The sequence below is a fragment of the Pristiophorus japonicus genome, chromosome 5 (assembly GCF_044704955.1).
Source record: "Pristiophorus japonicus isolate sPriJap1 chromosome 5, sPriJap1.hap1, whole genome shotgun sequence".
NCBI lineage: Eukaryota > Metazoa > Chordata > Chondrichthyes > Pristiophoridae > Pristiophorus > Pristiophorus japonicus.
In genome coordinates, this window is record NC_091981.1 from 189,348,365 (window position 1) to 189,365,135 (window position 16,771).

A 16,771-nucleotide genomic window follows, 5' to 3' on the forward strand; every position below is an offset into this window, starting at 1 on the left:
CTCGATTGATGATCCTGAAACGCCCCAATTGATGAACCTGAGACCCCCCCAATTGATGATACTGAAAACATCCGATTGATGATCCTGAAACCATCCGATTGATGATCCTGAAACCCCCCGATTGATGATCCTGAGACCCCCCGATTGAAAGATCCTGAGACCCCCCCCCGATTGATTATCCTGAGACCCCCCCGATTGATGATACTGAAACCCCCCGATTGATGATCCTGAGACCATTCCGATTGATGATCCTGAAACCCCCCGATTGATGATCATGAGCCCCCCCTCGATTGATGATCCTGAAACCCCCCTGATTGATGATCCTGAGCCCCCCCTCGATTGATGATCCTGAAATCCCACGATTGATGATCCTGAGACCCCACTGATTGATGATCCTGAAACCCCCCGATTGATGATCCTGAGACCCCTCCGATTGATGATCCTGAAACCCCCCGATTGATGATCATGAGCCCCCCCTCGATTGATGATCCTGAAACCCCCCTGATTGATGATCCTGAGCCCCCCCTCGATTGATGATCCTGAAATCCCACGATTGATGATCCTGAAACCCCCCGATTGATGATCCTGAGACCCCCGATTGATGATCCAGAAATCCCACGATTGATGATCCTGAGCCCCCCCTCGATTGATGATCCTGAAATCCCACGATTGATGATCCTGAAACCCCCCGATTGATGATCCTGAGACCCCCGATTGATGATCCTGAAATCCCACGATTGATGATCCTGAGACCCACCCGATTGATGATCCTGAGACCCCCCGATTGATGATCCTGATACCCCCCGATTGATGATCCTGTGACCCCCGGATTGATGATCCTGAAAACATCCGATTGATGATCCTGAAATCCCACGATTGATGATCCTGAGACTCACCCGATTGATGATCCTGAGACGCCGCGATAGATGATCCTGAGACCCCAATTGAAAGATCCTGAAACCCCCCCGATTGATGATCCTGAGACCCCTGGATTGATGATCCTGATACCCCCCGATTGATGATCCTGAGACCCCCTGACTGATGTTCCTGAGACCCCCCGATTGAAAGATCCTGAGACCCCCAGTTTGATGATCCTGAGACCCCCCGATTGATGATCCTGAGACCCCCCGATTGATGATCCTGAAACCCCCCGATTGATGATCCTGAAACTCCGATTGCTGATCCTGAAACCCCCCGATTTCTGATCCCGAGACCCCCCCGATGAATGATCCTGAAACCCCCGGATTGATGATCCTGAGGCCCCCCCCGATTGATGATCCTGAGACCCACGGATTGATGATCCTGAGACGCCCGATTGATGATCCTGAGACCCCCGATTGATGATCCTGAGACCCCGATTGATGATCCTGAGAACCCCCGATAGAAAAATCCTGAGACCCCCCGATAGAAAGATCCTGAGACCCCCCGATTGATGATCCTGAGACCCCCGATTGATGATCCTGAGACCCAGATTGATGATCCTGAGACCCCCCGATAGAAAGATCCTGAGACCCCCCGATAGAAAGATCCTGAGACCCCCTGATTGATGATCCTGATACCCCCCGATTGATGATCCTGAGACCCCCCTCAATTGATGATCCTGTAACCCCCCGATTGATGATCCTGAAACTCCCCGATTGATGCTCCTGAGCCCCCCCTCGATTGATGATCCTGAAATCCCACGATTGATGATCCTGAAACCCCCCGATTGATGATCCTGAGACCCCCGATTGATGATCCTGAAATTGCACGATTGATGATCCTGAGACCCACCCGATTGATGATCCTGAGACCCCCCGATTGATGATCCTGATACCCCCCGATTGATGATCCTGAGACCCCCGGATTGATGATACTGAAAACATCCGATTGATGATCCTGAAATCCCACGATTGATGATCCTGAGACCCACCCGATTGATGATCCTGAGACCCCCCGATAGACGATCCTGACCCCCCCCACCGATTGATGATCCTGAGACCCCCGGATTGGTGATCCTGAGACCCCAATTGAAAGATCCTGAAACCCCCCCGATTGATGATCCTGAGACCCCTGGATTGATGATCCTGAGACCCCCCGATTGATGATCCTGAGACCCCCTGACTGATGTTCCTGAGACCCCCCGATTGAAAGATCCTGAGACCCCCAGTTTGATGATCCTGAGACCCCCCGATTGATGATCCTGAGACCCCCCGATTGATGATCCTGAAACCCCCCGATTGATGATCCTGAAACCCCGATTGATGATCCTGAAACCCCCCGATTTCTGATCCCGAGACCCCCCGATGAATGATCCTGAAACCCCCGGATTGATGATCCTGAGGCCCCCCCCCCGATTGATGATCCTGAGACCCACGGATTGATGATCCTGAGACCCCCCGATTGATGATCCTGAGACCCCCGATTGATGATCCTGAGACCCCCCGATTGATGATCCTGAGACCCCCGATAGAAAGATCCTGAGACCCCCCGATAGAAAGATCCTGAGACCCCCCGATTGATGATCCTGAGACCCCCGATTGATGATCCTGAGACCCCGATTGATGATCCTGAGACCCCCCGATAGAAAGGTCCTGAGACCCCCCGATAGAAAGATCCTGAGACCCCCTGATTGATGATCCTGAGACCCCCGGATTGATGATCCTGAAACCCCCCCGATTGATGATCCTGAAACCCCCCCGATTGATGATCCTGAGACCCCCCCGATTAATGAAACTGAAACCCCCCGATTGATGATCCTGAGACCGCCCGATTGATGATCCTGAAACCCCCCGATTGGTGATCCTGAGACCCCCCCGATTGATGATGCTGAGCCCCCCCCGATTGATGATCCTGAGACCCCCCGATTAATGAAACTGAAACCCCCCGATTGATGATCCTGAGACCGCCCGATTGATGATCCTGAAACCCCCCGATTGGTGATCCTGAGACCCCCCCGATTGATGATGCTGAGCCCCCCGGATTGATGATCCTGAGACCCCCCCGATAGAAAGATCCTGAGACCCCCCGATAGAAAGATCCTGAGACCCCCTGATTGATGATCCTGAGACCCCCGGATTGATGATCCTGATACCACCCGATTGATGATCCTGAAACCCCCCCGATTGATGATCCTGAAATCCCCCGATTGATGATTCTGAGACCGCCCCGATTGATGATCCTGAAACCCCCCCGATTGATGATGCTGAGCCCCCCCCGATTGATGATCCTGAGACCCCCGGATTGATGATCCTGAGACCCCCCGATTGATGATCCTGAGACCCCCTGATTGATGATCCTGAAACCCCCCCGATTGATGATGCTGAGCCCCCCCCGATTGATGATCCTGAGACCCCCAGATTGATGATCCTGAGACCCCCCGATTGAAAGATCCTGAGACCCCCAGTTTGATGATCCTGAGACCCCCCGATTGATGATCCTGAGACCCCCCGATTGATGATCCTGAAACCCCCCGATTGATGATCCTGAAACCCCGATTGATGATCCTGAAACCCCCCGATTTCTGATCCCGAGACCCCCCGATGAATGATCCTGAAACCCCCGGATTGATGATCCTGAGGCCCCCCCCCGATTGATGATCCTGAGACCCACGGATTGATGATCCTGAGACCCCCCGATTGATGATCCTGAGACCCCCGATTGATGATCCTGAGACCCCCCGATTGATGATCCTGAGACCCCCGATTGATGATCCTGAGACCCCGATTGATGATCCTGAGAACCCCCGATAGAAAGATCCTGAGACCCCCCGATAGAAAGATCCTGAGACCCCCCGATTGATGATCCTGAGACCCCCGATTGATGATCCTGAGACCCCGATTGATGATCCTGAGACCCCCCGATAGAAAGATCCTGAGACCCACCGATAGAAAGATCCTGAGACCCCCTGATTGATGATCCTGAGACCCCCGGATTGATGATCCTGATACCACCCGATTGATGATCCTGAAATCCCCCGATTGATGATTCTGAGACCGCCCCGATTGATGATCCTGAAACCCCCCCGATTGATGATGCTGAGCCCCCCCCGATTGATGATCCTGAGACCCCCCCGATTGATGATGCTGAGCCCCCCCCGATTGATGATCCTGAGACCCCCCGATTGATGAAACTGAAACCCCCGATTGGTGATCCTGAGACCCCCCCGATTGATGATGCTGAGCCCCCCGGATTGATGATCCTGAGACCCCCCGATAGAAAGATCCTGAGACCCCCCGATAGAAAGATCCTGAGACCCCCTGATTGATGATCCTGAGACCCCCGGATTGATGATCCTGATACCACCCGATTGATGATCCTGAAACCCCCCCGATTGATGATCCTGAAATCCCCCGATTGATGATTCTGAGACCGCCCCGATTGATGATCCTGAAACCCCCCCGATTGATGATGCTGAGCCCCCCCCGATTGATGATCCTGAGACCCCCGGATTGATGATCCTGAGACCCCCCGATTGATGATCCTGAGACCCCCTGATTGATGATCCTGAAACCCCCCTGATTGATGATGCTGAGCCCCCCCCGATTAATGATCCTGAGACCCCCGGATTGATGATCCTGAGACCCCCCGATTGATGATCCTGAGACCCCCGGATTGATGATCGTGAGACCCCCCGATTGATGATCCTGAGACCCCCTGATTGATGATCCTGAAACCCCCCCGATTGATGATGCTGAGCCCCCCCCGATGAATGATCCTGAAACCCCCTGATTGATGATCCTGAGGCCCCCCCCGATTGATGGTCCTGAGACCCCCACCCGATTGATGATCCTGAGACCCCCCGATTGATGATCCTGAGACCCCCCCGATTGATGATCCTGAGACCCCTGGATTGATGATACTGTGACCCCCCCCCCCCCGATTGATGATCCTGAAACCCCGATTGATGATCCTGAGACCCCGATTGATGATCCTGAGACTCACCGATAGAAAGATCCTGAGACCCCCGGATTGATGATCCTGAGACCCCCGATTGATGATCCTGAGACCCCCCTCAATTGATGATCCTGAAACCCCGCATTTGATGATCCTGAGACCCCCCCACCCGATTGATGATCCTGAGACCCCCCGATTGATGATCCTGAAACCCCCCGATTGATGATTCTGAAACCACGATTGATGATCCTGAAACCCCCCCCCGAATTATGATCCTGAGGTCCCCCGAGTGATGATCCTGAAACCCCCCCGATTGATGATCCTGAAACTTCCTCCGATTTATGATCCCGAGACCCCCCCGATGAATGAATCTGATTTCCCCGGATTGCTGATCCTGAGGCCCCCCCCCGATTGATGATCCTGAGACCTAACCCCCGGATTGTTGATCCTGAGACCCCCCGATTGATGATCCTGAGACCCCCCCCAATTGATGATCCTGAGACCCCGATTAATGATCCTGAGACCCCCGATAGAAAGATCCTGAGACCCCCGGATTGATGATCTTGAGACCACCCGATTGAAAGATCCTGAGACCCCCGGATTGATGATCCTGAGACTGTGACCCCCCCCCATGATTGATGATCCTGAGACCCCGATTGATGATCCTGAGACCCCCGATAGAAAGATCCTGAGACCCCCGGATTGATGATCTTGAGACCCCCCGATTGAATGATCCTGAGACCCCCGGATTGATGATCCTGAGACCCCCGATTGATGATCCGGAGACCCCCGATTGATGATCCTGAAATGCCCCAATTGATGATTCTGAGACCCCCCGATTGATGATCCTGAGACCCCCCTCGATTGATGATCCTGAAACGCCCCAATTGATGAACCTGAGACCCCCCCAATTGATGATACTGAAAACATCCGATTGATGATCCTGAAACCATCCGATTGATGAACCTGAAACCCCCCGATTGATGATCCTGAGACCCCCCCGATTGATTATCCTGAGACCCCCCCCCGATTGATTATCCTGAGACCCCCCCCGATTGATGATCCTGAAACCCCCCGATTGATGATCCTGGGACCCCTCCGATTGATGATCCTGAAACCCCCCGATTGATGATCCTGAGCCCCCCCTCGATTGATGATCCTGAAATCCCACGATTGATGATCCTGAGACCCCCGATTGATGATCCTGAAATCCCACGATTGATGATCCTGAGCCCCCCCTCGATTGATGATCCTGAAATCCCACGATTGATGATCCTGATACCCCCCGATTGATGATCCTGTGACCCCCGGATTGATGATCCTGAAAACATCCGATTGATGATCCTGAAATCCCACGATTGATGATCCTGAGACCCACCCGATTGATGATCCTGAGACGCCGCGATAGATGATCCTGAGACCCCAATTGAAAGATCCTGAAACCCCCCCGATTGATGATCCTGAGACCCCTGGATTGATGATCCTGATACCCCCCGATTGATGATCCTGAGACCCCCTGACTGATGTTCCTGAGACCCCCCGATTGAAAGATCCTGAGACCCCCAGTTTGATGATCCTGAGACCCCCCGATTGATGATCCTGAGACCCCCCGATTGATGATCCTGAAACCCCCCGATTGATGATCCTGAAACCCCGATTGCTGATCCTGAAACCCCCCGATTTCTGATCCCGAGACCCCCCCGATGAATGATCCTGAAACCCCCGGATTGATGATCCTGAGGCCCCCCCCGATTGATGATCCTGAGACCCACGGATTGATGATCCTGAGACCCCCGATTGATGATCCTGAGACCCCCGATTGATGATCCTGAGACCCCGATTGATGATCCTGAGAACCCCCGATAGAAAAATCCTGAGACCCCCCGATAGAAAGATCCTGAGACCCCCCGATTGATGATCCTGAGACCCCCCTCAATTGATGATCCTGTAACCCCCCGATTGATGATCCTGAAACTCCCCGATTGATGATCCTGAAACCCCCCAATAGATTATCCTGAGCCCCCCCTCGATTGATGATCCTGAAATCCCACGAGTGATGATCCTGAAACCCCCCGATTGATGATCCTGAGACCCCCGATTGATGATCCTGAAATCCCACGATTGATGATCCTGAGACCCACCCGATTGATGATCCTGAGACCCCCCGATTGATGATCCTGATACCCCCCGATTGATGATCCTGAGACCCCCGGATTGGTGATCCTGAGACCCCAATTGAAAGATCCTGAAACCCCCCCGATTGATGATCCTGAGACCCCTGGATTGATGATCCTGATACCCCCCGATTGATGATCCTGAGACCCCCGGATTGATGATCCTGAGACCCCCCGATTGATGATCCTGAGACCCCCTGACTGATGTTCCTGAGACCCCCCGATTGAAAGATCCTGAGACCCCCAGTTTGATGATCCTGAGACCCCCCGATTGATGATCCTGAAACCCCCCGATTGATGATCCTGAAACCCCGATTGATGATCCTGAAACCCCCCGGTTTCGGATCCCGAGACCCCCCGATGAATGATCCTGAAACCCCCGGATTGATGATCCTGAGGCCCCCCCCCGATTGATGATCCTGAGACCCACGGATTGATGATCCTGAGACCCCCCGATTGATGATCCTGAGACCCCCGATTGATGATCCTGAGACCCCCCGATTGATGATCCTGAGACCCCCGATTGATGATCCTGAGACCCCGATTGATGATCCTGAGAACCCCCGATAGAAAGATCCTGAGACCCCCCGATAGAAAGATCCTGAGACCCCCCGATTGATGATCCTGAGACCCCCGATTGATGATCCTGAGACCCCGATTGATGATCCTGAGACCCCCCGATAGAACGATCCTGAGACCCCCCGATAGAAATATCCTGAGACCCCCTGATTGATGATCCTGATACCCCCCGATTGATGATCCTGAGACCCCCCTCAATTGATGATCCTGAAACCCCCCGATTGATGATCCTGAAATTCCCCGATTGATGATCCTGAAACCCCCCGATTGATGATCCTGAGACCCCCCGATTGATGATCCTGAAACCATCCGATTGATGATCTTGAAACCATCCGATTGATGATCCTGAGTCCCCCCGATTGATGATCCTGAGACCCCCTGATTGATGATCCTGAGACCCCCTGATTGATGATCCTGAAAACCCGATTGATGATCGTGAGACCCCCCCGATTGATGATCCTGAGACCCCCCCCCCGATTGATGATCCTGAGACCCCCGATTGATGATCCTGAGACCCTTCCGATCTACGATCCTGAAACCCCGATTGATGATCCTGAGACCCCCCGATTGATGATCCTTGGAACCCACGATTGATGATCCTGAGACCCCCCGATTGATGATCCTGAAACCCCGATTGATGATCCTACGACCCCCCGATTAATGATCCTGAGACCCCCCGATTGATGATCCTGAGACCCCCCCGATTGATGATCCTGAGACCCCCGATTGATGATCCTGAGACCCCCGATTGATGATCCTGAAACCCCGATTTCCGACATTGAGGCTATCCAGTTTAAAACATAGAGCTAACCATCAAGTAGAACCACCATACCCAGTACCACACTGATCATACCAGAGATTCACTACAGAGACGTTATACCATTATCCAGAATTGGCCTCACCAGTGACTCAGAAAATCCAATTTTAAATTGTTTTAACTTGTAATCCAGTGCTCTCCAGGATGCTTCATCGCACCCAACCTCCCATTGGCTAGATACTTTTAGGGTATTTTTAACCACTGTGTACAAATCCTTTTTTCTATACTATCCCTGATACTTATCACCTTTTTTATGTTATATGTATCAGGTTTCATATTTTCATGTACATCACCTTCCATTTCTCCACATAAAAACCAATCTACAATTTCTCTGTTAATTTGATCTAAGTCTCCTACTTAACCATAGCACCTCATTCGACAACAGGTTATAACCAGCTCAGCTGCTCATGGGAAGGAAAATAAGAGTCAAATAAGGAATAATATCTGGTAAGGTAAGGTAAGGTGAAAAAAAATGACAAAAACTGAGACAGAAGTTTTGGATAAGAAAATATACAGTCTTCCAGCACTGAAATGCTGTGATAAAATGGGCCTTAGAAATAACACTGCGTATATTGGCACCAACAAGGAGCTACTGCATCTAAAGTCATATTTTAATCGAAACCAAAAGGTGCATTACTTACACACTCTCACTGACGCATCACAGGAACAAATAAATGAACCTAATGAGGCTGTAGTAACCTGAATGCTTAATCCAACTATATCCTCTTTTCTATCTGATCAATCATAGACCAATTGAGATGGGGATGTAAGATCTGGTCCATCATTAAGTGAAACTCCCAGAAGAAGATTCAATTGTGACAATATATGCCTGAAAGATACATAAAGACAATAACAACATCAACAACTTGCACCTATGGAACTTTAACACAAAAAAACATCCCAAGGTGCTTCACAGGGGCTGAGAAGAAATGGATACTGAGCCGAAAATGGAGAGAAAAGGTGACCTAAAGCTTAGTTAAATAAATTGTTTTAAGAAGAGTCCTAGAGGTGGGGAGACAGATAGGTTTATGGAGGGAATTCCAGATCGACTTATGTGGCTGAAGACATGTCACAAGGCTAAAGTTACTGTATACAGCTATGTATAAATAATTATTAGCTTCAGGAAGTGACTCTTTTATGATATAGGTATATTGTACTGTACGCTTACTAAGGAACCATTTAGTTATAAATAAATGCAAATGGTTAGTTGTTTTGAAAGGAGGAAAATCTGGACATATCAGTTTGAGTATAAGAATTGAGAGATGTTCCCTTAACACTAGTAAGTACTGTAACGATATTGCAATGAAATGAGTAGATAGATCCCAAATGAATAAGTCAAGACGATCTGCAGGTTGCAGTTTAGACGGGAACAGTGAGCTATTGAATGTGAAATTGTTTAAAACTATGCTAAAGCTAGTTTTGTCCTTTTATTATTCAATGTAAGTTACTAGAAACCCCAAACATAATAGAGGAAATTTTGCAATGGATGATTGTTTTCTGAAGGAGCTTGCACCAAATTCCTGCTGGTGCTTTTTAAGGCAGGTGTTAATCCAATTTGAATAAAAAGCCTATTTATCACCACCATCCGCCTGCAATCAGGCAATACAATACATAACAGGGATCACACCTGGAAGCTCCTGGTCTTTATGGCTTAGCTACTCACTGCGTAAATTTTCTGAGCCACTTTTTCTAAATGGGAGTTTTAACTTAGCTACAAGTATGGGGGCTTAGATTTTTACTAGGCAATTTAATGACGTTTTCTACAATTAAGTTTATTTTACTACGTAACAGAGAGAATCACCTGAGAAAATTATGGGTGCCAGAAATATAAGATACTGCATAGTAAATAGATGAATTCACTTTTTTGAGCTGAAGCTTGCATTTTAATCAAGAATTAAGATTGTGAAAGAGTTATATAGGCTAGCTTCAAGTGTGTCTTGATTTTACATTTGGAAACATTTTTTAAGTGCTTTTGCCTTTGTTTGTGGCCTCTGGTGACTCGAGATTATTGCATTTCCTCCAGAGGGTAGAGATTTGAACCGTAGCACTATTGAGGTTTACAGCACAGTTAGTCCATTGTGTCTGTGCCAGCTCTTTGCTGGAGTACTCCAAAATGAATCCCAGTGCTCCACTCCCTCCCCATAGCATTGCAGCTTCAACTGCTACAAATAATTATCCATTAAAATATGCAATAGTATCTGTCTTCTTAAGGCAAAAAAATAATGTGCTTAAATAAACCTCTGTATAAAGAAACTTTACCTAACATCTCTCCTCACTCTCATTGTTACAAATTTAAACCAATGACCTCTTGTTATTGACTCCCCAGTCAAAGGAAATAATTTTTCCTACTCTTCATAATTCAAAAAAAATCTTTAAAATCTTCTTTTGTCTTTCTCTGCTCCAGTGAAAATAGTCCCAGTATCTCACTGCTCTCCTACTCCTCCAATGCCTCTCCACCATCATCCAGCTGGGTAGGACTGCACTCACCTGGTTCCATTCTTATCTATCTAATCATAGCCAGAGAATCTGCAGTAGCTTTTCTTCCCGCTCCCGGATCGTTACCTCTGGGGCCCCCAAGGATCTATCCTTGGTCCCCTCCAATATGTTGTATCTACATGCTGCCCCTCGGCGACACTATCCGAAAACACAGTTTCCACATAAAAACAGAAAATGCTGGAAATACTCAGCAGGTCAGGCAGTATCTCTGAAGAGAGAAACAGAGTTAACGTTTCAGGTTGATGACCTTTCATCAGCAGTGGAAAATGTTAGATATGTAACAGATTTTAAACAAGTACAGAGGTGGGGAAAGGGGGAAGGGAGGAAAGAATTAAAGGGAACTTCTGTGATAGGGTGGAAGGCAAAAGAGATTAAATGACAAAACGGATGATGGTGCAAGGCAAAAGAGAATGGTAATAGAAACATAGACATAGAAAATAGGTGCAGGAGTAGGCCATTCGGCCCTTCTAGCCTGCACCGCCATTCAATGAGTTCATGGCTGAACATTCAACTTCAGTACCCCATTCCTGCTTTCTCGCCATACCCCTTGATCCCCCTAGTAGTAAGGACCTCATCTAACTCCTTTTTGAATATATTTAGTGAATTGGCCTCAACAACTTGCTGTGGTAGAGAATTCCACAGGTTCACCACTCTCTGGGTAAAGAAGTTCCTCCGCATCTCGGTCCTAAATGGCTTACCCCTTATCCTTAGACTGTGACCTCTGGTTCTGGACTTCCCCAACATTGGGAACATTCTTCCTGCATCTAACCTGACTAACCCCGTCAGAATTTTAAATGTTTCTATGAGGTCCCCTCTCATTCTTCTGAACTCCAGTGAATACAAGCCCAGTTGATCCAGTCTTTCTTGATAGGTCAGTCCCGCCATCCCGGGAATCAGTCTGGTGAACCTTCGCTGCACTCCCTCAATAGCAAGAATGTCCTTCCTCAGGTTAGGAGACCAAAACTGTACACAATACTCCAGGTGTGGCCTCACCAATGCCCTGTACAACTGTAGCAACACCTCCCTGCCCCTGTACTCAAATTCCCTTGCTATGAAGGCCAACATGCCATTTGCTTTCTTAACCGCCTGTTGCACCTGCATGCCAACCTTCAATGACTGATGTACCACGACACCCAGGTCTCTTTGCACCTCCCCTTTTCCTAATCTGTCACCATTCAGATAATAGTCTGTCTCTCTGTTTTTACCACCAAAGTGGATAACCTCACATTTATCCACATTATACTTCATCTGCCATGCATTTGCCCACTCACCTAACCTATCCAAGTCGCTCTGCAGCCTCACAGCATCCTCCTCACAGCTCACACTGCCACCCAACTTAGTGTCATCCGCAAATTTGGAGATACTACATTTAATCCCCTCATCTAAATCATTAATGTACAATGTAAACAGCTGGGGCCCCAGCACAGAACCTTGCGGTACTCCACTAGTCACTGCCTGCCATTCTGAAAAGTACCCATTTAATCCTACTCTTTGCTTCCTGTCTGACAACCAGTTCTCAATCCATGTCAGCACACTACTCCCAATCCCATGTGCTCTAACTTTGCACATCAATCTCTTGTGTGGGACCTTGTCGAACGCCTTCTGAAAGTCCAAATATACCACATCAACTGGTTCTCCCTTGTCCACTCTACTGGAATCATCCTCAAAAAATTCCAGAAGATTTGTCAAGCATGATTTCCCTTTCACAAATCCATGCTGACTTGGACCTATCATGTCACCTCTTTCCAAATGCACTGCTATGACATCCTTAATAATTGATTCCATCATTTTACCCACTACCGATGTCAGGCTGACCGGTCTATAATTCCCTGTTTTCTCTCTCCCTCCTTTTTTAAAAAGTGGGGTTACATTGGCTACCCTCCACTCCATAGGAACTGATCCAGAGTCAATGGAATGTTGGAAAATGACTGTCAATGCATCCTCTATTTCCAAGGCCACCTCCTTAAGTACTCTGGGATGCAGTCCATCAGGCCCTGGGGATTTATCGGCCTTCAATCCCATCAATTTCCCCAACACAATTTCCCGGCTAATAAGGATTTCCCTCAGTTCCTCCTCCTTACTAGACCCCCCGGCCCCTTTTATAACCGGAAGGTTGTTTGTGTCCTCCTTCGTGAATACCGAACCAAAGTACTTGTTCAATTGGTCCGCCATTTCTTTGTTCCCCGTTATGACTTCCCCTGATTCTGACTGCAGGGGACCTACGTTTGTCTTTACTAATCTTTTTCTCTTTACATATCTATAGAAAGTTTTGCAATCCATCTTAATGTTCCCTGCAAGCTTCTTCTCATACTCCATTTTCCCTGCCCGAATCAAACCCTTTGTCCTCCTCTGCTGAGTTCTAAATTTCTCCCAGTCCCCAGGTTCGCTGCTATTTCTGGCCAATTTGTATGCCACTTCCTTGGCTTTAATACTATCCCTGATTTCCCTTGATAGCCACGGTTGAGCCACCTTCCCTTTTTTATTTTTATGCCAGACAGGAATGTACAATTATTGTACTTCATCCATGCGGTCTCTAAATGTCTGCCATTGCCCATCCACAGTCAACCCCTTAAGTATCATTCGCCAATCCATCCCAGCCAATTCACGCCTCATATCTTCAAAGTTAGCCTTCTTTAAGTTCTGGACCATGGTCTCTGAATTAACTGTTTCATTCTCCATCCTAATGCAGAATTCCACCATATTATGGTCACTCTTCCCCAAGGGGCCTCGCACAATGAGATTGCTAATTAATCCTCTCTCATTACATAACACCCAGTCTAAGATGGCCTCCCCCCTAGTTGGTTCCTCGACATATTGGTCTAAAAAACCATCCCTTATGCACTCCAGGAAATCCTCCTCCACCGTATTGCTTCCAGTTTGGTTAGCCCAATCTATGTGCATATTAAAGTCACCCATTATAACTGCTGCACCTTTATTGCATGCCCTCCCGAACATCACTACTACTGTTTGGAGGTCTGTACACAACTCCCACTAACATTTTTTGCCCTTTGGTGTTCTGTAGCTCTACCCATATAGATTCCACATCATCCAAGCTAATGTCCTTCCTAACTATTGCCTTAATCTCCTCCTTAACCAGCAATGCTACCCCACCTCCTTTTCCTTTTATTCTATCCTTCCTGAATGTTGAATACCCTTGGATGTTGAGTTCCCAGCCCTGATCATCCTGGAGCCACGTCTCCGTAATCCCAATCACATCATATTTGTTAACATCTATTTGCACAGTTAATTCATCCACCTTATTGCGGATACTCCTTGCATTAAGACACAAAGCCTTTAGGCTTGTTTGTTTAACACCCTCTGTCCTTTTAGAATTTTGCTGTACAATGGTCCTTTTTGTTCTTTGCCTTGGGTTCCTCATCTCCTTTCTGTCTTTTGCTTTTGCATCCTTTTTGTTTCCCTCTATCTCCCTGCATTGGTTCCCATCCCCCTGCCATATTAGTTTAACTCCTCCCCAACAGCACTAGCAAACACTCCCCCGAGGACATTGGTTCCGATTCTGCCCAGGTGCAGACCGTCCGGATTGTACTGGTCCCACCTCCCCCAGAACCGGTTCCAATGCCCCAGGAATTTGAATCCCTCCCTGCTGCACCATTGCTCAAGCCACGTATTCATCTGAGCTATCCTGCGATTCCTACTCTGACTAGCACGTGGCACTGGTAGCAATCCCGAGATTACTACTTTTGAGGTCCTACTTTTTAATTTAGCTCCTAGCTCCTTAAATTCATTTCGTAGGACCTCATCCCTTTTTTTACCTATGTCGTTGGTACCAACGTGCACCACGACAACTGGCTGTTCTCCCTCCCTTTTTAGAATGTCCTGCACCCGCTCCGAGACATCCTTGACCCTTGCACCAGGGAGGCAACATACCATCCTGGAGTCTCGGTTACGGCCGCAGAAACGCCTATCTATTCCCCTTACAATTGAATCCCCTATCACAATCGCTCCCCCACTCTTTTTCCTGCCCTCCTGTGCAACAGAGCCAGCCACGGTGCCATGAACTTGGCTGCTGCTGCCCTCTCCTGATGAGTCATCCCCCTCAACAGCACTCAAAGCAGTGTATCTGTTTTGCAGTGGGATGACCACAGGGGACCCCTGCACTACCTTCCTTGCACTACTCTTCCTGCTGGTCTTCCATTCCCTCGCTGGCTGTGGACCCTTCTCCTGCGGTAAGACCAACTCGCTCCACGTGCTACTCACGTCATTCTCAGCATCGTGGATGCTCCAGAGTGAATTCACCCTCAGCTCCAACTCCGCAACGCGGACCGTCAGGAGCCGGAGGTGGATACACTTCCCGCACATGTAGTCGTCAGGGACACTGGGACAAGTAAAGGAACAAAAGATGGGTCGAGAGGATGTGAGAATTGCATTAGCAGAATTATTACCAACACCTGCTGGCTGAAAAAATGGGAGAAGTGGTTATGATCTGAAATTGTTGAACTCAATGTAATCTACCATTGCTCTGTTCATCTGCTCTGATTCTCCTATTTAAGCATAGTCTCCTTGTCCTGGATTCCTACACCAGAGGAAATAGTTTCTTAGTATGTACCCTACTGAATCCTTTTATAATTTGACACATCTTAATTAGATTACCCCTCAACCTTCTCAACTCAATGGAATACAAGCCAAGTTTATGCAAACTGTCCTCATAATTTAAACTCTTTAAGCTCTGGTACCCCTGCCATGGTTAATATATCCTTCTTTAGGTGACGTGCTCAGAATCCAGTACTCCAGAGTGGCAATGCAGACTTTGCAATGAGTGAGGAGGTGTGTGAAATATTCGATGAAATAAACATATGAGAGAGGAAGTATTAAGGGTCTTAAAGGGAGATGTATTCAGCTTTGAAAGTGGATAAATCACCAGGTCTGGATAAAATATATCCCAGGCTGTTAAGAGAAGCAAAAGAGGAAATAGCAGAGGCTCTGACCATCATTTTCTAATCCTCTCTGGCTACAGGGAGGACTGCTAATGTTGTACCTTTGTTTAAAAAGGGAGAAAGGGATAGAGTGAGTAATTACAGGCCAGTCAGCCTAACCTCTGTGGTTGGAAAATTATTAGAAAAACCCTGAAGAACAGATAAATCTTTATTTGGAAAGACATGGATTAATCAAGGACAGTCAGCATGGATTTGTTAAGGGAAGGTCGTGAATTTTTTGAGGAGGTAACCAGGAGGGTCAATAAGGGCAGTGTGTATGATGTATATATGGATTTTAGCAAAGCTTTTGATAAGGTCTCACATGGCAGACTGGTCATGAAAGTAATAACCCATAGGATCCAGGGCAAAGTTACAAGTTGGATCCAAAATTGGCTCAGAGGCAGGAAGCAAAGGATAATGGTTGATGGATCTTCTGTACATCAGGAGGGAAGAGGATGTCCCTGCATGCTCTGAGGTCCTCCACAAATATGTGGAGGGAGAGATCAGAGAACCTGGGTCCCACCCTCTGCCGCTGTGCAGTCATTTCTTATCTTGTGTACTGCATTGCAAAGCAATTGCACTGACTGAACAATCCGAGATGAACCTTCCAATGCAATGTGGCCATGGTCCCTTTAAATATCCCGGCTGAAAACGCATCATCATGGATTTCACCAGATCTGCTCCATTTAATTGGGCCGGGTAATATGCTGGGCGGGCTTAACAAACCCCATTATTGGAAAGTAATTTTGTGGAGAGGCATGGAGGTAGCAATGGGGTTGGGACCGACATGGTGGCTGCCCAGGTAAGGAAAATTCTGGCTATGTTGTCTGTCGCACATTCACATGCACCTGGTGTCGCACACAGTGGGTGCTATTGTATAGAAAATGGCCTGATTT